This window comes from Humulus lupulus, chromosome 7, assembly GCF_963169125.1.
Source record: "Humulus lupulus chromosome 7, drHumLupu1.1, whole genome shotgun sequence".
NCBI lineage: Eukaryota > Viridiplantae > Streptophyta > Magnoliopsida > Rosales > Cannabaceae > Humulus > Humulus lupulus.
This window is the reverse complement of record NC_084799.1, coordinates 34,334,153-34,360,725: the sequence shown is the minus strand read 5'-3', so window position 1 is coordinate 34,360,725 and position 26,573 is coordinate 34,334,153. Positions and strand designations below refer to the sequence as shown.

At 33.6% G+C, this 26,573-nt stretch overlaps 1 long non-coding RNA gene across 1 annotated transcript; it reads right to left on the bottom strand.

Annotated features, from left to right (window-relative positions):
• Positions 1-4,436: 4,436 nt before the first annotated feature.
• On the bottom strand, positions 4,437-9,371 carry LOC133789534 (uncharacterized). The gene is made up of 2 exons (XR_009873600.1): positions 9,288-9,371; positions 4,437-4,601 (listed from the first exon to the last, which is right to left on the bottom strand). It is a non-coding gene; the product is annotated as an uncharacterized LOC133789534 (long non-coding RNA).
• Between the last annotated feature and the right edge of the window lie 17,202 nt (positions 9,372-26,573).

Here is a 26,573-nt window from a genome sequence, read left to right as displayed (position 1 = left end):
GATGACTAGTCTAAAGGTTTGCAAGCATGTAGTTCAAAAACTAGCGAACAAAAACACAATGCTGGAAAACCTCATGACGATCACAAACCTAGAAAGTATCACAACAACTGCAGACTTGGAAGGTCCCATAAAGGCCAAGGAACTAGAAAGTCCCAGGATAATCGTCAACCGGAGAAGTCCCACAATACTTCTCAATCTAAACATGATGATCATCTGAAGATTGGTTAAATATAATGGTTAAGTTGTTTACACAATGAGGTGCAAAACACTTAACAATTTTAACTTAAGTTGAAGTGAAAACATGAGATTGGGTAGTAGGCATCTATAATTGACTTTTATGGGTCTAAAGTGATACAATAAGCTATCAAAACATTCCAAAAAAAATTTTGAGGCCTTTGGAGACATTTTGGAGTCATGTTCGAGGCGTTATTACAGAGGCATTTGTGTTGCGTCACCTATGGGAGGCGATGCAACGCCTAAAACTGCCCAGGAGAGAAAACCCCCAGCAAGCGATGCATCGCCACCTAGCAGATGATGTATCGCCTGGGCGGTCCATACAGGACTGTACAATTACGTGACTTAGCTCCAAATGATGTGTTTAAAAGCTCTAATCTTATTGATTGGACTTAATGCGAGTGCCTACACTATAAACAAGGGTTATTAGAGTTGAAAAACCTTGATCACACTTTTCAACTCTCTCTCTCTCTCTCTCTCTAGGTCTCCAAGAAACTCATCAAGAATTACTTGACTTGGTGAGTTGCAAAGGCTTGTCCTATCCAAAATCTCATTCTATCTTGGTGAACCTTCAAGTAACAAAGGGAAGGCTTGGAAAAGAGATTTTGGACAGCGATGCTAATTTGCGTATAAGCCTTAGATGTTCCCCAAAGTTTGAAGATTCAAGTGCTCAAAGCAAAGGTTGTATCTTTCTAAAACTAAACTTTGTAATTGTGTCATTGCATCATGTTTTACTTCTTTAATTGTGTTCATCATTGTTAGTTTTTTATTCTAAATCTATATTGTAATCTCTTAATCATATAATCTTTGATTATCAAGATTTGTAATCATACTTTGAATTAGAATCTTTATTAGCATCTAGGGTTTGTAATATTGCATTATTCTCATTATTGATTGTTGATTTAGAATGTGAAAGTGATAAATTCCCAACAATCAAAATCTCTAAATCTAATTACTTTCTTTTTGTGCTTTGCATAATCAACAATGAAGGAAATTGGTTCTTATTTTACAACATTCAAATCATTGGTTCAAGATTTGGTTTGTGTTGAACACATATTCATGAAATATCAAAGAAAATTCTATTATATGTGCTACATGAATGTGGATATGGATTCAAAGTCTTCATCAACAAAGGATGAGACAACTCAATGAGATTACATACTCAAGCATAATGGTATCATCAAATTCCTTATTTCAAAATGTGTAGATTTCTAGAATATGAATCAAATGTGTTTGCTGCCATATTTTTGCGAGTTTGATTTTATTGCTTATATTAAGAGTACAACGGTGAATGTTAATAAAAAATTCAAGGGTTTTTGTTATACTTTTTTTGTTTATAAAGTTATTGATCATCATGTGAGTTATGTTAATTATAAAACTAATCATCATAAGATTAGGGTTAAGGCGATTGATGTTGACTTCATTGCATTTCTAAATGAATTTAGTTGTGTCACTTTAATTGATGATGATAACTTTGTGACCTTAATTTAATTTAATGCATTCAATTAGGAATGCATTGTAATCTTGATTGAGAATAATGCATTCGATGAGGAATTTATGATAACTCTAAAAGCAATTGACATAGTTTATGCATGTGGTGATAAGACTAATGCAACCTTCAGAAAAGGTAAACATGTCAATGCAATTGATGTTGAGATCATTTCAATCTTGAGTGAAGTTAATGCAACCCAAGGGAAGGTGCAAGGATGGTAGTATGATACTTGTGCCACCATTCATGCAACCTATGATAAGGAGGGACTTGAAATCCAAATGGGAAATGAAAAAGATCCAAGGCACTTGGAAGGGGTTGTATTGATGTGTTCTTCACTAATGGAAAGAAAGTGACCCTAACTAATATTTTCTATGTTACCAATATGACTAGAAATATTGTAAGTGGAAGTCTATTGAGTAAATCCAATATCAAAATTGAGTTTGAATCCGATAAACTCATTTTGAGTAAATTTGACACTTTTGTGGGAAATGGTTATTCACGTGATGGGATGATCAAACTTTGTACTCTTGATAATCACAATAATAATATGTCATCTAAATATTGTAATGTGATTAATTCTAATTCTATTACTTTGTGGCACAATAGACTTGCTCATATGGGTTATAGCACAATTAAAAGAGTAGTTAAATGTGGAAATAGATACTTCATAAATTTTATAGATGATTGGTCTAGGCATACTTATGTGTATTTACTTAATAGTAAGGATGAGACATTTAATGCCATTAAAATCTATAAAGCTGAAGTAGAAAATCAATTGGGAAGGAAAATAAAGACTTTTAGAAGTGATCGAGATGATGAATATTTTTCAAATGATTTTGATGTGTTTTGTGAAAAGCATGCTATTATACATGAATGCATTGCACCATACACTCTACAATAAAATAGAATAGCTAAAAGAAAGAATAGAACTTATCTTGAGATGATTAACTCTATGCTCTTACATGCAAATATAATTTGCAGGGTGAAGCTTTGCTTACTGCGTGTCATATATTGAATCAAATTCCTATATAAAAAAAAAAGAACAATGTGTCTCCATATGAGTTATGGAGAGGAAAGAAGCCTAATCTAGGCTATCTTAAAATGTGGGGGGGGGGCGCTTGCCCATTGCAAGAGCACATAGCCTAAAAGGACCAAGTTGGGTCCAAGAGCCATTAAGTGTGCATTTGTAGGCTATGCCTCAAATAGCTAGGCTTATAGGCTATTAGACTTGGAGTCTAATGTGATAATTAAATCAAGAGAAGTGAAGTTCTTTGTGATTATTTTATATTGTGAAAGCAACTATCAATAACTCACATGTGTTGGAGAATCTTGTAAAGTGAAAGATCCAAAGTTTGATGAGCAACCTATATTGCCTCGGAGAAGACAATGGCTTAAAGAGTTGGGATCAAATGAGAAATGTTCTCAAGTGGAGATACTCTACAGTAAACTTGAAGAAGTCACATGGAATCTCCTATGATTCTTCAAGTTAATGATGATCCCAAAACATACCAAGAAGCAATGTCTTCGAGAGACTACACTTTTTGGAATGAGGCAATAAATGATGAGATGGATTCAATTATGTAAAACCACACATGGGAATCGGTAGACCTTCCACAAGGTTCAAAATCAATTGGGTGCAAGTGGGTATTTTGGAGGAAATATCACACCGATGGCACATACAAACCTTCAAAGCTAGATAATGTAGCGCACCAATTTTTTATTTTATTTGTTTATGTGTTTGGTTATTTTGAATTTAATTAATTAAGTGTTGAGTGTGTAATTGTTTAAATTGAATTCATTATTATTATTTATTTGGATAATTGTGAATTGGTTTTGTGTGTATTTTAATTATGTGCATGGTTAGTAGTGATATGTTTGTTTAATTGTGTGTGTATGGCATGCATGGTGAGCATGCAAGAGAATGTGATGAATCTAGACTAAATAGTGGAAGTGTGAGTTTTTCTTATTTTAGAAAAGACTATGAATTAGGAAGCTTTCTAGAAGGTTGTGGTTCACAAAGTGTGAAATGAAAATAAATCGTAAGAGAGAGATGAGAGTGGTGTGAGGTATTGGAAGAGCAAAGGAAAGAAAAAGCTTCCTTATTTATTTTTGGTCTTCTTTACTTTGTTTAAAACTAGAGGAAATAATATAGGGTAAGAGAGAGAGAGAGAGAGAGAGAGAGAGAAGAGAAGAGAAGGGAGGCGTGTGGGAGAGTGGAAGACAACCTTAATTTCCTTGTTTGCTTTGTTAACATATCCCTTTGATTTGTTACTATTATTCCAATTTGATTACAAGACAAAATCAAGGGAATTAAAATTGGGACTTTTCCCTTTTCTCATTAGCATAGGGGGTCGACCACTAGGGTTTTTATAAGAGAGAGAAAGAGAGAGAGAGAAAGAGATAGCTTGTAAGCTCCCATTTATGGCTCCCGAACCCTAGAGGAAAGAAGGAGAACAAGAAGAGAAAGGAAGAAGGTTTCGAGAATCATAGGTAAGTGTTCTTGGCTTGTACTTTGAATCTTCTATTCTATGTCTTCTTTTCTTATTTCTAAGAGGTTTTGTATTTTGGGTTTCGAAAATCCTAGGTACCAAAGAGGGTTGAGCATAGCTAGTGTGTTCTTGAACACTACAAAGGAGGTAATGGAGAAACCTAGCCTTTTTGTTATTATGATGTTGATATAATTTTATTTATGATTTTGAAATGGCCATACTTAATATTTAAAAACAAACATATTTTATAAAGAGTATAGTGAGCCTAGTTTATGAAAATAACATAACATTTCCAAAAATAAAACGGCTTCCCAAAAGGTCGGTCCACATGTACATTCGCAAGGTAGACTCCAGCGCTCACTGCTCTGCCTTGCCCTTGTTCTTACCTACAACAGGAAACAACTAGGTAAGCAAAAACGCTTAGTAAGTTCAACTTTAAAACAAAAGCATACAGAGAATTAGAGTTCCGGACCCTACACAATCAATTTCAAGAATGCAAAAGTGTCCTAACAAACTTATGGTCATGTTTGATAACCAATGACAAATTATTTCATATAAACAGATAAATTCCTGCACTTAGAAAATCCCAAAACAAGCAGATATATTATATCACAACTATTTCTTATCAACAAATAAATCACTGCACTCAGAAAATCCCAGAGCAAGCAGATATAATATATCACAATATAATATGAGACCAACGCTCGACAACTTCCAACAATTCGGGCATAACACACCCTTCAGCATAAATGCTAATCTGTAAGAGAGAATCAAGTCTCAACACTAAGATCTAGCCAATAAATATCCCCATCAAGGGTAACTATCGTGTTACCTAGGGCATCACTACTTATCCAAGAGTAAATCCCTCATAAGGGTAACCATCAAGTTACCTAGGGCATCACTACTTATCCAAAAGTGTAATAGAAGTTACACGGTTTTACAGAGACTTGCTATGTTAATAAGTGGTGCTGTTGAGTTGTTGCCCCTAGGGTGTTCAGCCTCACTCAATGTAACGCCCTAATTTCTCATAGATTACCAAGAACACAGTGTTTGATCATAATTGTAAATATTTCTCTTTTATTGAATAAAAACTTAAAAATAAATACATGGATCCATGGTTTTTACAAAAATAAAATAATTGTCTTTAGCATAAAAATAAGCAACATTTAAAGAAAACTTTTGAAAATAAACATGCTTTAATAAAAATAGGCCCACTTGATCTTCCTCGACTATATGGTCCCCACGAGTACATCACGAAGCTCCTAGGTCCCACACTCACCACTGGGATTTCTATCCTTAATTTCATGAAACTAAGCCAGTAAGGAAAATACAAACAAGAGTTAGTCATATAGTCAAACATAACATAAATTCACAAGAGTCATACAAACACAAACCTCTAGGTCATATCATAGCTTAAGTAATAATTCTACATCATAATTTAAGTCATAAATCATAAATCATACTCTAAGTCATAAGTAATAGATCATAAGTCATAAGTCATAAGTCATAGATCATAGGTCATAAGTCATACTCATAACTATAGGTCATAAATCATAATCATAATCATAACTATGGGTCATAATAACAAGTCAGATATAATAAAAAGATAAGTGTTTATACAGGGGGTGCCAATTAAGCCCCGGACATAAGTCTGTCATACACCGAACATCACTTAGGTCTGTCATAAAGTTTTGGCAACCGAGCCTACTGGACATAGTCTGTCATACATCATTGGACACCTTAGGTCCAGACACACTTACCCCTTTATTGTACCTGAAATGTTAGGTCATACAAACATAAACTATATCATAAACTACATAAACTAAGTCATAATACTAAACTATCTAATTTTCCTTACCAAAAACTGAAATATTGGAGACAAGAGCAGGATTGAAAACTCCTAAAACCAAACATAAAGAAACCATAAGTTTCTAAAGAAAAATAAGATGAAGAGAAGATATAAACCATCGACATAAGAACTTACCGAAAACCTTAAGTTTCAAAGAAATTGAACACCTAATCAAAAGTCACTATCACATGTTAGGATTTGAAGAAAAATGAAAGAAATAATATAAACTATAATGAACTAAACCTGAAGATAATGAATACCTTGGATAGCTTAGAACCTCGATCTATACCTCGAACACCGAAAATCACACAAAAACTTACTTCACAAGTGTTATAAAAGCTTTAGATTTGAAATCTTTAACCCCAAAACCCTAGTGTTTCTCTCTAGAACAAACTTAACAGCTTGAAGGCTCTGAACTGTGCTTGAATGATGAATAGAATGGCTGAGTTAAGGGTCCTATTTATAGATTTCAAGGAGTGAAACTAACTCCTTTAAAATGAATAAATTTGAATTATATGTTCAACAGATGCCCAGAACTCGGTCAAAAACATTCAGGAACGAGTCAAGGTTGTTGAGGGTTGTTTCTAGTTCAGAATTTTATGAACAACTCAAATATGGCCACTGGAGCCGATATATCACCTAGGGTAGGCGATATATCGCCCTTACCATAATCTCGAGGGTCCGTGGTTTTGTTCGTGCGAAGTCGACGTGTTTTCCGTATCAATTATAGGCAATATATCGACCCTTATAGCTGCGATATATCGGCATACGCTGATATTTTAAACACGTTTTTGCACACTTCAGGATAATTTGAAATTGATTAAAACTATTTTGACTGAGTAAAACGTGATCCTAACAGAAAATGGAAGGTTCTAGAGCTTCTAAATCTTTCCTTTAATTAAACTATTCATAAAAAATCCTTAATTACTTAATAAACATACATGTGACAAGTGTCACATTCTTATTAATTCTATCTAAACCTTAGGTTATAGTAAATAATATTATAGGACCATATTCTTTAATCAAACCTTATGATAAAATTAATATTTCTAAACCATAGGTTAAACTTATAAAATCCATAACTATTTCTACGAGTTTCTAACTAAATCCCGGCTTTGACCAATATCAACGAAAACTAAAATTCTACAGCTACTACTACTACTATCTAGCTAAGTAAAATTCAGGGACGCTACACTTAAACTTGGCAACCCCTAGTATCTCTAGGCACTCTCACTGAATGGCCAATATTCATGGCTACTATCCGGTAATAACTTATCAAAGCATTTGCTTGGGTTTAAACCGTTCACTAATTAAGTAAAATGCCCCTAGGTCCCATTCATTTTTGGCACCCCTAGGTTTAAACCAGCAATCCTCACCTCATGGCCACTCGTCGCGGTAATGAACCGGACATAACAAAATCAAGCAGTGTGATGGGGATCAGCCGTCTAGGATATGACAGATATCTACCGTTCATATTTTCTAAATTAGCACCCGCTAGACTAACGTCTCTAAGAAAATTTCTACAATAGTGTATATATCTTCATGTGACTCTATACTAACATACAATACAATAGTCATTTCATGTTGCAGCCACACAATAGAAGTTGACTTACTTGGAGTCCTTAGCTCTCAATAGGATTTCACCCTCCAATGTATAGTCTAGTTACGCTTAGCCAATATTGTAATTATCCATAGAGTATACTCGGATTAATTATGGCACTTCATAATTCATTATTATTATTTTGGGTAGTTTGGTCATTTTAAAAATCATTTGTAAGGAATAATGATACTTATTTGGTTTTAAACGCATTCAAGAAATTCATACTCAAAAATTTGAGACTAAACCCTAAATCTCGGGGAGACCTATCCTATTGTCTCGACACCTAGGCTCGGGTATCACAATAGTATTTTCCCACAATTTGCTAAAAATCTTATTCTTTAAAAGTGTCGCTATTAACTCGTACTTTCACAAGTTAGTTAAGTATATAGAAGATTTTAGCTGGTATTATATCCAGAAAATACTAATTAAATTCCTTAATTATTTTTCAAGAAAATAATCTATTTATTTTTCTTAAGGTTTTAATCTCTAAAAATTGTTTTAAGAAAATAGCCTAATTTTATCTTAATTAAAAAAACCGCTAAAAATTTCTCATCTTGACTAGTCAATTTTTCCGAAGTCAATTAATCAAGTTTACTTACTAGAAAAATAATTCACTTAATTATTTTATCAAAATATAGGGTTTTAAACCCTCTTTTAATTTATTAACTTATTAATAAATTAGTTCTTTTATTTTTAGAAAGAATAAAAATTCTTTAATAAAAATAATTCTCACTAAACTCAAAGTGGTATTTTAGATCAAAATATGTTTTCAAGACTTACCAATTTTTTTATCTTGCAATAAGCAAAATTTTACTTTTTACATTAAGTTCCAAAATCTCATTTTTACACTAAGTGTGAAAACCCTATTTTTCACATTTTTAACTATATACTATGTTAGGTCATAACTTGAAATTTACTTACCCAATTGTTACCAAAATTTCCCAATTCCATTTTTGGTATGCCATTTAGGTCTTTGTAAAATCTTAGGTTAAAAGGATAATTTTTTATTGGTGAAATTATTTTCCAACAATGAGGTAAAAATGACATTATTTTCAAGTCCTTAATTTTTCCAAACTTTGGCACTTAATAACTTTCAAAGGGTTTAGTATTTTGTTACCAAATTTTACAGTGGAATACTAGGTTATTCCAAGATTATGTCCACCAAATTTTAGAAAAAACTGGGTTCGTTTTCCCTATACAGTGGCTGTCCAAACTTGGTCCCGAAATTAAGAATACGAAAAAACAGCCTTTTTACCTAAACTTTGACATAACATAACTCACTCATCTTGAAATATTTTGTAGTGTTTCAAAAGCTCAATTTTATGTACTCAATCTCAATAACATCACAGTATAATTAAATTTTACAAAATCAATATACAATGGATACTTGACCCCTTGGAAGTCACAGCTCAAAACTTGTATTTTGTTTTAGGGTTCTCACCAAAACCCTTAGGGATTTTGGTCCCTATTTTCAAAAATCAATACACAAGCATCATAAAAATTATAGAGCAACTACCATAGCCTTATTACATCACAAATAAGAAACTTTAAGCATTAAATATACAAAATAATGCTTAAAAATAAAAACCATACAATAACAACCATAAAAAGTAAACTGTTTACCTCTTGTTGTTCTTGCTTTAGGTTTTGATGTTCCTACTAGCTTTGAGTCCTTCAAAACTCTTTCAATAGCTTAATCAACTCCCCCCAACAACATAGATAGTTAGCTATTGAAAGACCTATGGTTAAAAACTTTACAAAGTCAAGTTTTTTGAAACTTTACCTTAGGGAAACCCTTCCTAGACCAAAGCTTAATGCTTCCAAGCCTTCTTAGTGTTCTTGAGGTTGAAGATGGAGAGAAAACTTGAGAGAGAGTTTTCAAAAAAAAAAGATGAGAGTGAAAGTGAGAGAGAGTGGTTGGTTTCAGGGGGTTAGAAGGGTTTAGACTTCTCTAAAATATCCTAAAAACACTTGAGTGTTTTACTATCCACTTGCCTATTTACCCTAATATTTGAAAATGGGATTAAACTTAATTAATTTGGTCTACCAAATATTTTCCCTCACATGGCCGGCCACCCTTTATTTATATATATATGATTATATTTTTATATATATATAAAGGTTAATAATTATTTCCTAAGAAGAAAAATCCAATTTGACTTCCTATAACATTTTCACTCTTATTAAGTTTTAAAAACAAAACTTAACACATAATAATTAAATTAAATGTCTCACATATTTAATTTAATTAATCACATAATAAATTTTAACCTAAGGTCCTTTCATGGAATAAAATTCCCCAATTCAATAAAATTAAGCATTTAACACAAAAATGCCCTAAAATTTCCATTTTCTCTTAGGTTATTATTTTTTTACCAAACTTTAATTTTATGAATGTATTTTATGCCCAAAATATATTTGCCATAGTTTTTCATTTTATTTTCCGAGATACTCGATTAGGGTTTTTGTGTCGGCCCAAGACCGAAAGTCTTATCTTGACTTTTAAACACAAAATTCATAATTTGGCTAGAAATAACTCATGGAAATAAATTCCAAAAATATATAATATTATTTAAAATAATATTCTTAACTCGGGGAAAAAAATCCCGACCCGAGTCGTTTCAAGGTACCTGAAACGCAGGACGTTACATAATACATGTGTTGGTATGATATTTTGAATAGAAGCATGTTAGATTTTAATTGAATGATGGCAACAAGAATGTGTTTTGATGTTTGTTTCGGGTTTAATAGGTTTCTTTTGAATTTTGATAAACATGCTTATTGATTGGAGTATATTGTGTAAATTTTGAGCATGAGATCTATGATGGTTATGTTGTATATTTTTTATTAGGAAGCATGCTAGGGTATGAGTTTGGTTTATGATGATAAGCTATGTGGAAATTGTCGTTCATGAAATTGTTATGGTGGTTTAGGGTTTTGGCTATGGCATTTATTAGGCGTTAGGTTTCTTTGTCTTATTTAATTATGAGCATGAAACTGTTGGTGTGATATGTAATAAGGAGCATGTTAGAATTTTAATTAATATAATAATAAAGACATATTTGAGTTTATTGTTACTTATATTGTAATGCTATGTGTCTTGGATATATTAATGTATATATTGGGTTAGGAAGCATGGTAGTGGTATTCTTAATTTATTTTTCATTATTTCGGTCCTTGTTGGTGAGTCTCGGCCTAGACTTCCATTTGGGGTGTATTTTTTGGAATGATTTAATTTTATTGATTTGTTTGATTGCATGCTAATTGTAACGTTATAATGCATAAAGTGTAGAAGCATTTTAGGTTAATTTATTAAAATGGTTAAAAAGGGTTATAAGCATGTTTAGAATGTTGTGTGAATTTATTCTTGCTGATTTTGTTATTTTTAGAATGGTGATTTATAATAATAACTTAAAAGAAAACAAAATATGTCTTGAGTTCATATTTTAAAACTAAGATGAGAAAATGTGTAATTTTATACATGTGTCTTGCATTTTTAAATTATGACATGTAGCGCACCAAATTTTTTTTTTAGATTAATTAATTTTGTGCTTTGCTTTATTAATAATTGTTAAGTGTTAGAAATTATTTTAATTGTTTGAATTGTTTGGTAGGAATTATATGAACTTAATTGTTAGTTTTTTTATTAATTTATTAATTTAGTTTGTAAATAAAAGGAGTTTTGGTTCAATGCACCAAGGAGCATGATAGGTAGTGATGCACTAAGAAATGGGTGTGTGCATGTGTATGGTTTTATGGTGAGCATGCAATAGTTTTTCCTACACATTACTTCCTTTTTATTTTATTTTTATTTAATTAAGGAATTATAAGAATTAAAAAGAAAATTAAATAAAATAGAAAGAAAAGGAAATGGGGGAGGTGTGTGAGGTAGAGTGGGAAAGAGATGGTTTATTTTCCTATTTTGTTTGGAAATTTAATAAATTAAATTGGTGATAATAGTTAAAATGGGAAAAAGAAGTTGTCATCTTTTATTATTATTCTTTATTTCCTTTATTGAATACAATCAAATAAAACAATTAGAGAAAAAGGGATTTGATTTAGGAAACTTACCCATTCCCACTAGGCTGGACTATTGTCTCTAGGGTTAGATAAAAGGGAAAGAAAGAAAGAAAGAAGAGACCCATTGTGGCTCTTGGAACCGACGGTTAGAGAGAGAGAGAGAAAGAGAGATAGAGGGTGTGAGATAGAGTGAGAAAGAAAGCAAGAAAGAAGAGAAAGGAGGAGGAGAAGAGGAAGAGAAAGGGATTTCGAATCCTAGGGTATGTGTTTTGTATAACTGATTTTCTAATTCATCTCCTCATTTGTTTTCTTATGATTTGCTATGTTTTTGCTCTTAGTTGTTGTTGGTTTTCTTCTCTTCTTTGTGTGGGTCGAAACCCTAGGGTTTGAACAAGGTGGTGGCTATTGTTTGGGTACTTGTGTACTATCAAGAGATGTATTGGATTTCTCCCTCAACCTATGATTTGTTTTTTAATTCTTGGGGTGGTTATGGTTTGAATGTGAGTTGGTGATTGGCAAGGATATCTTGTTTTGTTTTGCTTTGATTTGATGGTTGTTTGTTATTTTTTATCTTTGTACGTTCTTCCTATATGTGTGAGTGTTTGTTTTTCCATGTAGTTAAGTTTTATCAAATCCATGGAAAACATGATAAGGATTTTGATTATGGGTTGGAGGGTTGATTTTTGTTTGATGCATATGGGGTTTCGGCCTAAGGTGATTAAAAGGAGTTGTGTGCATAGTTAATTCTATTGTTGAATTTATCTTGATACTAAAGGCATGATCCTTGTGGGGATCCTATATTCATATTACCATAGTATTTTGATTTTATGATCTATTGGAAAATATGTAAAGATGTTGGTGGATGCATGCTAGGGTTTAAGTGTTAGATTTGTTGATTGGGAGCTATGAAGGTTTCGACCTATAGGAGTTGCTAATACATGTTGACCAATTTTCTTTGATGTCACATTTAATCATTAGAAACATGCTAGGTTATTTTGTTAAATTGAGAATTTTTTTTTAGTCCCTAATAAATGGTGATCTAATGATACATGAAGTTTCGGCATAAGCATTTGTTTAAAGTATTGGTATTAAATGATCAAATTAGGGGTGCGCTGTAGAATATATGGATCTATTTTAAATATTAATACCAGTCAGGATCATACACATATATAAATATTAAATCACATACAAACAGATCAGCGATTACCTCTTGTAGCCTATCAAGTGTCCTTGAGTCTTTTTGTATAAATCAAAGACTTTCCTATCCAGTGTTCTGAGATCTCACACCCTGATCTTCTAAACCAATTCTCAAACACACAAGGATGTGTGTGGGTACGTAGGATTCAAAATGTTGATTTATGTGACTCCCTAAATCTCAATACATGAGATCTAGAGAGTTTTGACAGAGAGAAGGTTTAGAATAGTTTTCAGATTTAGGGAAAACTATCGCTTTAGAGAGAAAGTGTATATTTTTATCTCTCAAAATAATAATGAAGCTTTATTCTGAAAGTCACGTACTATCAGACTTATAAATAGTAATTATATTAATATAAATTTAAATATTATAAAATATCATTACTATAATAATATATGATACAAGACTAGATATTTAATAATTATATTAATATAAATTTAAATATTATAAAATATCATTATTATAATTATATATAATATACAATTAGATATTAAATAATTATATTATTATAAATTCAAAATTATAATACATATTCTTAATTTTTATCGTTTATATTTAAAGAAACATGTTACTATTTTTATTACTTAATGTAACTTATATAAATATATACATTCATTTTAAATAATAATAAACATTATAAATATTATATATATAAGTGTCGTGTGTATAAATGGTATGATCGTATAACTACATAAGAAATTATAATAACATTTCTCTTCTATCAAGAATAAATAAGATTATTCTTCAATCATTAAGGTGTGTGTGGAATGATATCATGAATATTTTGTACATTAAGTATGATAGTTTGTGATCTAAAAATTTATCATAATCAAATATAAAATATAAAAAGCATAACAAAAACAAGCTTTGATAAATTCTTAGTATGCTAAAGAAAGACCAATTAAGAAAGTATTTGAGAGTATACCTGAATTATCAACATCCATCTAATATTTATGTGTACATCCAAAGAATATAAAAAAACTGTATAACGTGTGAGCAAGGAGAAATATATGCAAATGAATTTTCAGAAAGAAAAAAAAATGCACAAATTAATTTTTAGAGATTATTGGGCTCCATTAAAATCCAAAAATTCAAGCAATATTCTAAAACTAGAAGTTCGGAATTAGTGATTAAAAACTCATTTTGCTACACAGAATACTTGGATAAAGCTTTAAAATCAAAATCGAATTTTGTAAATCACTACAAGAAAAGGATTTTTTGCCAGCACAATTTCGAAACGCGCCGGCAAAGGTAACTTTTGCTGGTGCGTTTGACAAGTTGCGGCTGCAAAGAACCCAATCTTTGCCAGCGTTAATTCGCGCCAACAAAAGTTTCATTTTGTTGATGAGATTTGCTAACGCGCCGACAAAAGCCACTTTTACTAGCGCAATTATGAATGGCACCAGCAAAGAGTTTGACTCTTTTCATGGTGGCATTTTTACTGACGCATTAAGTGTAATTGCACCGACAAAAGAAGTTTTTTCCCGAATTGATTTTTGACGGTGGTACTTTTGTCGGCGCATTACGCAATTGTGCCGGCAAAAGTCATTCAAATGTGTTGGCAAAAGTCATAAACTCATCGACAAAGATTGCAAATGTGCCGGAAAAAATATTAAATAATTGAAATACACATTTTTTTAGATTTTTTGAAGTGATTTAATGTAACGTCCTAAATTTCCTAATAAGGCTTAAGGCCTTGATAATGGAGTCAGGATGGTAAATTATGGAATTATGTGATTATATAATATATATATGTATGTGTATCAATATATGTGTGAGTTATATTATAATATAACTTGATATGCATGTTTTTGGGTGTATTAAATATGCATGTGGGGCCATTTATGTTTAATTGGGTAATGGTTGTAATTTGGCCCATTTTGGGTATATTTGGCATATATATGATATATGTGTGTGCGAGACCACATTATTATGTGGATATGTTTGGGTTACTCGACACGTGACGATCCTAGGGAGCAAGCTAGTGGGAAAGTCACAGCGAGACCCATACTTGACTCAGAGTGAGTCAAGGGGTATATGGGTATTTAACACATTACCGAGATATTGAGTAATGGGAATGATTATTTAATGATATATTGGAAGTTAGTGAGATCAGGAGGGAATTCTAAGAATTTTGACTATTTTACCCCGGGGGCATTTTTGGGACCCCGATCATTAGGATTTGCTTGAGGTTACTTAATCTCGAAGTAACTTGTCAGAAATAAAAAGGCGTTTAGTATGCTCTCTCTCTCTCTCTCCCATTATCCCTTTTTGACACCGTTCGCATTTTCGAAGGAAACTCAATTTTTAGGACTCGGATTTAGGCAAGGATCGAGGCATATTGATTCTAGGGAAGATTAGAAGCTTATTAATCAGATGATTTAATTGGGAAACGACTCAATCAGAGGTAATCCAAGTTTTGAGTTTTTAAGCTTTGATTGGATTTTATGTTTTGATGAGTTTTTGGATGGTTTGAGATTTGGGTTTTGATGGTTTTGGGAAATTAGGATGTTTGGGAACTTTGCTTTTGAGATTTGGATATGTTTGGGTAGGTTTTTGGAGGATTTTAAATTGAAGAAAACAAAGGTTTTGGCTGGGTTCGAGGTTGGGTCGCAACCTTGTTCTAGCAAGTCGCGACCTGTGTGAAGCCAGAGCCAGGAGGGTTCTGTTGGAAATGTGCCCTGAAAGCATATGTAGTAGACATTGTTTTATGAAATAAATAAATAAATTGAATTTGTTATGCATATATTTTATGGACTATATTATTATGTGGTAATATTATGTAAATATCAGGAAAATTCCGAAGTTCATATATGTGATCTCAAACACGTATTGGTATGGGAGGATTGTGTTTAAGATAAATGAACTTGAATAGTTCGCAGTAAAATAAAGTTATGGAATCTTTAGATTAATTAGTGCAAGTACGGCCTACTAGTATTATGAATACATGTGATCTAGATCTGGATCATTAGAGAATATATAGAACTGGACCAGATATGTTTATTAATACTTCATTAAATACCGTTTCGAAGTATTAATTAAATATTTCAACTGATGATCATATACAAATAGATCTTAATCCCGAAGTTACTATGAACTCTTGTTTATGTTATATGAGTTATTTGATTCACTTGTTAGGGTCTGTCAGAATGATCAGGCTAGAAATTTTTGTTTTGGGAACTCATTAATGCAGATGGCTGGGGACATAGTATACAGATATGGAATCTATGCCTTCTCGCAAGAGATTGAATGATTGTTCTCTTAAGGGTTAACTTTTGGGACTGAAAGGTTATTGAGCTCAAATTCATAATTTAGTTATGAATTAACCTTTACTAGTAAAATCAATGGTACTTAAGGAAACAAGAGATAAAAAGGTAAAACGATAATTTTATTCCCGATTAATTATGAACAATTATTAGATGGTCAAGTTGTATGCAATGATTACATCAATGGACGATTTATAATTATAAAGTACTCAGTAAAATGTTTATAATTACAAGAGTGCAGTCTCATATTTATAGTGGAATAATCATGAGATTAATAAATTAAGATTATTTAATTAAAGAGTTTAATTAATAATCTTAAATTTATTGGAGCTTGGAATTATAGGTCCATAGGTCCTCATAGCGGCTCTATCAACACTATTCAAGGTAAGAGTTAATATGAAGGGAAAAATAGTTTAAAGACATATTTGAGAAGAAATTTGTTGTTCAAGCCAAATATGCAATTATATGATAATAGTGATTAATTCATTAATTACAAATTAGTTGTAGTTAACAAAATTAATTAATATTTAATTATTGCATAATTTTCAAAATTATATTAAATAATTAAATTAATTTTGAAATTTAATTAAATAATTAATTAATTATAATTTTCCAAATTATAATCAATTAAATATTTATTTTCGAAAATATTGGATTTAATTAATTGGTAGAATTAATTAAATATCTTTATTTGAGTGGGGGATGATAATCTGATAAGTTCAAATTGGATTTGAATTTAAGAGATTAATATTTATTCAAATAATTAATTATATTTGATAATTAATTAAAAAGATAATTAATCTAAATTTGAATTCAAATTTGAATTAGTTATCAGGTTGTTAGATCTTATCTGACTAAGTAGTTTGAATAAATAATTAAATAAAAATAAAAAAAAACCAACATCCCTAAAAATAGGGATGCTACACGTGCACACACACAGTGACTGTGTGTGGCGTGTAGGGCTATTTTTGAGGGACATGATTTTCATTTTTATTTAATTAATTAATTAAATAATGGATCATTCAAAAATTGGTGTTTGGATTTTTTTCATTAATAGAATAATTAATTAATTAAAAAGTAAATTGTAAGTTGGTTACAGATTTATTTTTTAAATTTGAATATTTTCTTTTAAGTATGACTAATCAAAAAATATTCAGATATCTGAGACAACTCAGAAGATTCGCTTTGTGAAAAATAGAACGATAGTTTTCTCTCCCTAAAAAATAAAGAACCAATTCTCAGGCCTATTCTCTTGATCTCATGTGTTGAGTACATCAAGTAGAATCACAAATAAGCTATCCTTCATTCTCTAAGTGCCCACACATTTCTTGAGGTGTAGAGAACGCTTTGGAAGATCCTGGTGTGTGTACCTGGGAGCGGCTTAGATAGGAAGATCGTTCTAAATACAAAAAGATAGCAAGGACACTTGATAGGCTTCAAGAGGTATGAATTCTATCATTAACTTGCTTATGATTAATGTATGTATATTAATGGATCCGCATATTATAAGGTAATTTAAATATGTTACAAATTTTTGTTGTACACTGGGCCAACCCCACCACCTTTCCGCTGCGTATTAGGAAACTCGTTCCTAACAATTGGTACCAGAGCGGTCATTAATCTCTGCATACATTAATTACTGTGTGGGTATAATATGCATTCTTATGTTATTGTAATATATGTGAATAGATGGATGTATGTATGATTATAGTTTATTCTTAAGGGTCGTTAATTATATGGTGTTTTGGGTTTAGGAAATGTTCTTAAAATTCTAGATGAAAATGTAAGCCATTTTGGGGCATAGGAATTTTTGTAATTTTAATTTTCTGCGTTAAAATTATTTGAAAAATTCTATAAGGCCCGAGCCCCAGGTTCCGAGCCCCGAAGCCCGAGCCTCACCCAGCCGCATGTGCGCCCATCCCCTGCGTGCTGCCTGCCGAGTGCGCCATGCGCACCATGCCCAGCCGAGTGGCCACACCCCTGTGCACCTCGTCTGCGCTCCCCTGTGCCTGCTACTGCTGCACCCAGTCACGTGCCCCTGTGTGCCACACCCAGCAACCACGGTGCGCCACAGCTGTGCCCCATACCGAGCCATCCTATGCAGCCGCACCTAGGGTTTTAAACCCTAGGGCTTGCATCCAAAAATTATCCATTTAAATTATGGGCTTAATTATGTTAACCCATAATTAAAATTGTTTTATTTTGAATTAATTATATGAGCCCAAATTCAAAACTGGGCGTAATAACTTATCGGGCATTGAAGCCCAAGTTAATTATTCTTAAAATTTGTTTAAGATAATTAAAAGTTATTTTAATTCAAAATTAAATGGATAAGTGGCTTAATGGATCAAGACTACTTGTGAAGACCTAAAGTTAAAGATAGAGATCTCTTTAGGTCTTATTTAGTTTCTTACATTTTTTGTGTATATTTTTCTAGAAATACCCAAGACACCATGCCCGCATTTATTTATTTATTTAGTTAGTATTTATTTATTTAAATATTTGAATGTGATTAAATTTTTTAATACTTTATCATGCATTTTTTGACATGCCATACATATAACCCACACAGTATTTAAAATTGTGCATGCATCTCATATGAGTAGAAACATGCCTTAGGATTGTCCTATGTGATTATATGCTGGTACATATAATAATAAATCTAGTTTTTAACTAGTTCAAGAGCGAAAATAGATTTTAAAAGTTGTTTAATTTCTAGTATTTAATAAAATTATTTTATTAAATTATAAAAGATATTCTAAGTAATTATAGCAAAATAAAATTGAACTAATTAGGGCATAGTTCTATAATTTTAATTTTGCTTAATTTGATTAGTAATTATTAGAATATCATTTGGTAAAAATAAATCACTTTATTTTTACAACCAATTAAAAAGCATAGGATGTTTTGAGAAAACACATATTCTAAAATAGTGAGTGGGAGAGGGAGTTATGACAATAAGTCTCATGGTCTCCATTATTAGTTAGCACCGAGGTAGCATGGAAAGGGCCTCGCGACACCATTGCTTGTGTCCCCCTAAGGAAGGCTTCCGACTGTGTTATTCTCAAGGCAAACTTCTTTTTCAAGAATAGGATTTAATGATGTATTTCAAGTTTGACTGACCCTAAGGCACACTCTTGAGTTAAGTCATTGGTCTGAAATAATGGGTTACACTCACAAGGTACATTAGGCTTTCGAGCGATCTAGTGTATTCTTGACCAAACAAGCAGTTGTTTATAAGTCAAAAGAGAAATCTTGATTTAAGTTTCAAATTATAAATTTGAGAATTTGTCTCAAAATTAATTTGGAATTAGTCTGACCTACCCTAAGGCTGGTCCATTAATGTTCAAATTAATTAATCGTGGAATTATAATGATTTTTTATGTGTTCTTTAATTGTTGCATTCATGCATCACGTTTACTATTCCAAAAATAACTGATATTTATTATATGCATAAATTCATTTTGTTTATTTATTTATTTCCAGCAATTATGTCCAGCTCAAATCCTGTATTCTCTTTACTTGCTAATGAAAAGTTGACTGGTGAAAACTACATGAAATGGAAATCAAACTTGAACATTGTATTAATATGTGAGAAGCCTAAAAATTCATCCAAAAGCAAAGAGAACAAGAACACTAAAACCTTCAAAAGGAAGACCCCAAAAGGGACTTGCTTTCATTGTGGAGAAAATGGTCACTGGAAAAGAAACTGTCCAAAGTATCTCGCTGACCTCAAAGAGAAAAATATAGGTAAATTTGATTTACTTGTGCTAGAAGCTTGTTTAGTGGAAGATAATTCCTGATCCTGGATAGTAGATTCAGGACCACTAACCATATTTACTTTCTCTTCTGATTCTTAGTTCAACAAGGAAGCTTGCTGATGGAGAGGTGACTATGAGGGTAGGCAGTGGTTAGATTGTCTCTGCAGCAGCAGTTGGAACAGTCCGTTTGGAATTTGAGAATAATAAATTTCTTGTTTTAGAGAACGTTTATTATATTCCTGGATTTTCTAGAAACTTAATTTATGTTTCTATGTTGCATGAATTTTTTTTTAAAATCTCTTTTAATAATAATTTGATTGTTATTTAAAGATATGGTTTTAAGATATGTTTTGCAAAATCTATCGATGGGCTTTATAAACTGCAAGCTAAAGAGAAATCTGTTAATAATTATGAATTATTTAAAACAGCTAATCCTGGATCTATTAAACGACAAAAGACTGATTCCGATAGTGATACATATCTGTGGCACTTGAGATTGGGTCATATTGTTCTAGATAGAATAAATAGGCTTGTAAAGGATGGTCCTTTAAGAGAACTATCTATTGGATCTCTCCCTGTTTGTGAATCCTGTCTAGAAGGCAAAATGACCAAGAGACCTCCACAATGTTCACAAATATTCATTTTTGATTTCAAAGATTTCTTATAATTTAATCCATAACAATTTTCACCCTTTTGAAAAGCCGAAATCACCGTCGTCATTCGCAAAAGGTAGCATCATGATATCTTCTTTGACGATGTGGGTAGTCTTGAGAAATGGTTGAGCATCTTGTATAATAATATAGGTTTTAATAATGTCGAGCATCTTTTCGCTATGCTAGCTTCTTTGATCTCTGCTAAAGGTTCAAGAGCCACATAACCACTTCAGCTAGTACATACGGATGTTTGCGGACCACTTAATGTACAAGAAATAGGAGGATATGAATACTTCGTCACTTTTATTGACGATTATTCAAGATACGGTTACCTATACTTAATGCAAAGAAACTCTGAAACTTTTGGAAAGTTCAAAGAATTTCAAGCAGAAACTGAAAAGCAATTAGGTAAGTCACTAAAAGCTCTTCGATCTGATCGAGGAGGAGAGTACTTGAATTATGAATTCAAGGACCATTTGTGTGAGCATGGAATTCAATCCCAACTCACAGCACCTGGAACGCCACAGCAAAATGGTGTTTCAAAAAGACGGAACAGAACATTATTAGATATGGTTAGATCAATGATGAGTTTCTCATCATTACCACTGTCATTCTGAGGCTATGCGATTCAATGTGCTCTATACATATTAAATGTTGTTCCATCTAAGTCTATCCAAAAGACACCCATGGAATTATGGAATTGTTGTAAACCTAGTTTACACCATTTTTGAATTTGGGGGTGTCCTGCACACGTGCTTAGAGGAAAGACCGGGAAGTTGGAATCACGCTCTGAAGTGTGCATGTTTCTGGGATATTCCAAAGAGACCAGACGTGGAATTTTCTATAGTCCAAAAGAAAATAAAACATTTGTGTCGACAAATGCAACTTTTCTTGAACATGAATATGTTAATAACCACAAACCTCGCAGCAAGGTTGTTCTAAAGGAGATGGTCTCGAATGAAGTTGCAAAGTCACCAGCAACAACTAATGAAAAACGGCAAGAGGAAACTGCTAGTTCTAGTCAGAATAGTAGTGAACCTCGTTGTAGTGGGAGGGTTAGTAAGCAACCCACATGCTATGAACTCGAAGTTCAAATGCTTGTGTCTGACACAAACAAAGACAATCCATTGACATTTAAAGATGCAATGAATGATTCTGACAAGGACAAATGGCAAGAAGCCATGAACCAAGAAATGGAATCGATGTATTCCAATTTTGTCTGGGTTCTTGAAGATCCACCTGAGAATATCAAACCCATTGGTTGCAAGTGGATATTCAAGAAGAAAAGAGGAGCGGATGGGAAAGTAGAGACTTTCAAAGCAAGGCTTGTAGCCAAAGGTTACACACAGAAAGAAGGGGTTGACTATGAAGATACTTTTTCTCCTGTAGCCATGCTAAAATCCATTCGTATACTCTTATCCATAACTGCGTGCATGGATTATAAGATTTGGCAAATGGATGTCAAAATAGCTTTTCTGAATGGCTACCTTGACGAAACCATTTACATGTCTCAACCAGAAGGGTTCGAGTTAAAAGGTCAAGAGCAAAAGGTTTGCAAGCTTCTTAGATCCATTTATGGACTCAAACAATCTTATAGATCTTGGAATCTTAGATTTGATGACACAATTAAAACGTTTGGTTTTGAACAAAACGTTGACGAACCTTGTGTCTATAAACAAACCAAAGATGGTGTAGCAGTATTCCTCGTTCTTTATGTTGATGATATATTAATGATTGGAAATGACGTAACATCATTATCAAAAGTAAAGAACTGGTTAGCTGAACAATTCCAAATGAAAGATTTGGGAGAAGCCAAGTATGTTCTGGGCATTAAGATTCTTAGAGATAGACAGAACAAAACTTTGGCATTGTCTCAAGCAACTTATATTGATAAGGTGCTAGAACACTTTAATATGTAAAACTCCAAAACGGGTGATATGCCAACCCGTTCTGGAGTATTCCTTTCCAAGGAGCAGTGTCCTAAAACACCTCAGGAAGAGGAAGACATGAGACAATATCCTTATGCCTCAGCAGTAGGCAGTCTAATGTACGCCATGTTGTGTACAAGACCTGACATTTGTTATGCAGTAGGGATAGTCAGCCGTTATCAATCCAATCCTGGATTGAGTCATTGGACTGTATTAAAGAATATTCTCAAGTATCTTAGAAATACTAGAGATTATATGCTTGTATATTCAGGTGGAGACCTGAACCCCACTGGTTACACTGATTCTGATTTTCAATCAGACAGAGATAGTCAGAAATCAACTTCTGGATCAATGTTTACTCTTGGAGGAGGAACGGTAGTCTGGCGAAGTGTTAAACAAACCAGCATTGCAGACTCCACCATGGAAGCCGAGTATATAGTGGCTTGTGAAGCAGCTCAGGAGGCTGTGTGGCTCAAAAAGTTATATTCCGATCTGGAAGTTGTACTAGATGTGGATAAGCCACTAGTCCTATACTTTGACAACAGTGGGGCGGTACCTAACTCAAAGGAACCACGGAGCCACAAGAGGGGAAAGCACATCGAGAGGAAATATCACTTGCTAAGAGAGATAGTTCATCGAGGAGATGTTGCAGTTATGAAGATAGCTTTAGAGCATAATCTTATGGATCCTTTCACAAAGACTTTATCCATAAAATCTTTTAAGGAGCATGTAAGAAACATGGGAATAAGAGAGATGCATCATTTGCTTTAGGGAAAGTGGGAGATTGTTGGAAATGTGCCCTGAAAGCATATGTAGCATTGTTTTATGAAATAAATAAATAAATTGAATTTGTTATGCATATATTTTATGGACTATATTATTCTGTGGTAATATTATGTAAATATCAGGAAAATTCCTAAGTTCATATATGTGATCTCAAACACGTATTGGTACGGGAGGATTGTGTTTGAGATAAATGATCTTGAATAGTTCGCAGTAAAATAAAGTTATGGAATCTTTAGATTAATTACTGCAAGTACGGTCCACTAGTATTATGAATACATGTGATCTAGATCTGGATCACTAGTGTGGTAGGACACTTTAGTGGAGGTGCTTTATATATTAGAGAATATATAGAACTGGACCAGATATGTTTATTAATACTTAGTTAAATATCATTTCGAAGTATTAATTAAATATATCAACTGATGATCATATACAAATAGATCTTAATCCTGAAGTTACTATGAACTCTTGTTTATGTTATATGAGTTCTTTGATTCACTTGTTAGGGTTTGTCAGAATGATCAGGCTAGAAACTTTTGTTTTGGGAACTCATTAATGTAGATGGCTGGGAACTCATTATGTTAAAATTAATATTTCTAAACTATATGCTATACTTATAAAATCCATAACTATCTCGATGAGTTTCCAACTAAATTCTGGCTTGAACCAATAACCATGAAAACTAAAATACTACAGCACAAGCTACTACTATCTAGCTAAGTAAAATTACGAGACGCTACATGGATTTATAACAACGTTCAATCACAGGGGCTCAAGCACGGGTGTAGTTTTCTTACCTTGAGTTTCGTGCAAATGATGATACGACCTTAAGTGCGATCTCGATCTCAAGCCTTGTAGAAATCTAGTCACAACATAAACATACTCTTATTAGGGTTGTAATCTGATTCTCGAGCTTCACTCCGAACCCCAACTTATAAAGTTACTATTCCCATTTGTCGGGACGTTAGAAACGTCCCCTGAGCCCCCAAGTGGGCCACAAAATGGATTCCCGAACTCCTTAAGGGATAATATTAAAAATCCGCAAAACCACTTTTCGGGGCACCTGGTGCGATCACGCCAACAAAAATTTTAGAGTTTCTGGGGCACTAGCGCGGTCGCGCCCTAGCCCAGCACAGCCGAGCCACTAACTCCGAAACCCAAAATTGAGTTCAAAATTCCCACTCCCTGGGACACTAGCGTGATCGCGCCCCAACCTAGCGCAGTCGCGCTAGGTCGCCAGAAACCTAAAAACGAGCCTAGGTTCTTATGTTCTTCCCCAAACCGAGCCCCTACGATTCCCAGCACCAAATCCTCGATTCCAAGCAGTTTTCTAGAAACTTAAACATATATTTTTGACCTCAAAACATCAGTATAACTACTTCATCTACCCATAACTTACCAAAAATAAAACAAAATCACAATTCACCTGTAACGCCCTGGATAACCAAGACCGTCACACTGTGTATTTTAAAATAGTGCAAGACTTGCTAATCAAGTCGTTTGAACAATAATGTGATCCTAAGGTCAACTATCAGGTTAAGGTTAAAGGATTTTGATCATAAATGGTTAATTTTCATTAAAATAGATGTGTTGATACATGGGATCCAAAAAAAAAACAAGGTTTATGTGGTAATTACAATCCCCAAAAGTTAATACAACAAAAGCCAGTCTAATGGCAAAATACAAGCTTTTAGGGCTTCGTCCCTGTACTTTCCCTCGACCATGGCGAACAAGCAGCTGACTATGTACACTTCACCCCCAGAGCTCTCCAACTCATGGTTGGTCCAGTTTCCCTTTGCCTTTACCTGCACCACGTAGCACCCGTGAGCTATGGCCCAGCAAGGAAACCATAAACAACAAGCACATATAGCAACAGTAGTATTCAATCAACCTTAGCACAACCAGTTCAATTATATATCATAATACAAGCATTAAGCTAACCAATGGTAGACATATAATCTCAAGTTCATATCTTAACAATTTTCACAAATGTTCAGGGTTGGCGCGCTTAGGTCGAGCCCTCTGTTTATCTAGTTGACCCTGGCTCGCTTAGGCTGAGTTGCGTTCAGTACGCCTATCATCACCCACAGCACTCTTAGGTCATTCATTCTTATATTACATAACAACCGTACAAGTACACAGTACACATATTCAATTACCTCAGTCCCGTTCACAACCACAAGGGTGCAATTTTCTTACCTCAAACCTCGAGCAAAGAATAAAGAGCGGTCCCGAGCACGATCCTTAGTCCTGAGCCTTAGCAATAATCCTAGTCACAATGGAAATGGGTAACCATCCATTCCTAATCCAAATAAATGTTTAGGAAACAAAATCTAGCCTCTGGGATCTCGAATTCTACTAAACCGGGTAGTCGAATTCGTCTCGAGCGCCTAGGTTAGAATCCCTTAGCCTCCCCGAGCCTAAAAACTATCATAGGCCAAAATTCTCTAGGCGGGCCGCGACCTGGCCCTGAGGGTCGTGGCGTGCCTCAAGTCAGAGGCGCAGCCTCATGCTTCTGGGGGGAGGCGGATCACGACTTGCCCCCTAGGGTCGCGGTGCGCCCATGAGCTAGGTTGTGGCGCGCCCCCGCAAACCCAGGATTCCCTGGGTTCCCAACATTTCTCCCCAACTCTCAGCTCCAAAATCGAACTTTAAAATATACCCCAGTCAAAACCAGTTCGAAATTTCCAATTAATACCTCAAAACAACATCTAAAACCTTGATTACTAACTCAATTTTCCCTAAATCCCCAAATTCAGAGTCCCCCTTAGCAAGATCAAAGTCAACTAAAACTCAACAAACTTAAAGGTCTGAACCCTTACCTCAATGACAGCTAAATCCTCGAATCCTTGAGCTTAGATTCCCAGACTTCCCGGCTGATTCTTGTCAACTTCCAGCCTCAATCCTCCAAACCTTTTTGCTAAATTCCCCAGGTTTCCAGCACAAATCCAAGCTTAGTTCCCTTCAGCAAACTCAAAGCCCCAAGCATATGAGGGAGAGAGTGAGAGTGCGTGAGTAAGAGGGAAAGGGGGAGCTTGAGAGTATTCCTGATGTTTTTTATCACTTCCTAACATATATGAGTATATCCTTAACCCAAAAAGACCATTTTTCCCCTTAAACTTATTCAGCCCTCTAAGGGTGTAATGACCCGACTAACTCAAATACCTTGTGTTTATCCATAAATCAGTTGTTGATGACGTGGCAAGGATTTTCGACACGTGGCGGACACGTAGCAGAGATGCGGCTCACCTATCGACCAGCATTATTTCTACACGAAGAGATCAAGTTCTATATACGACC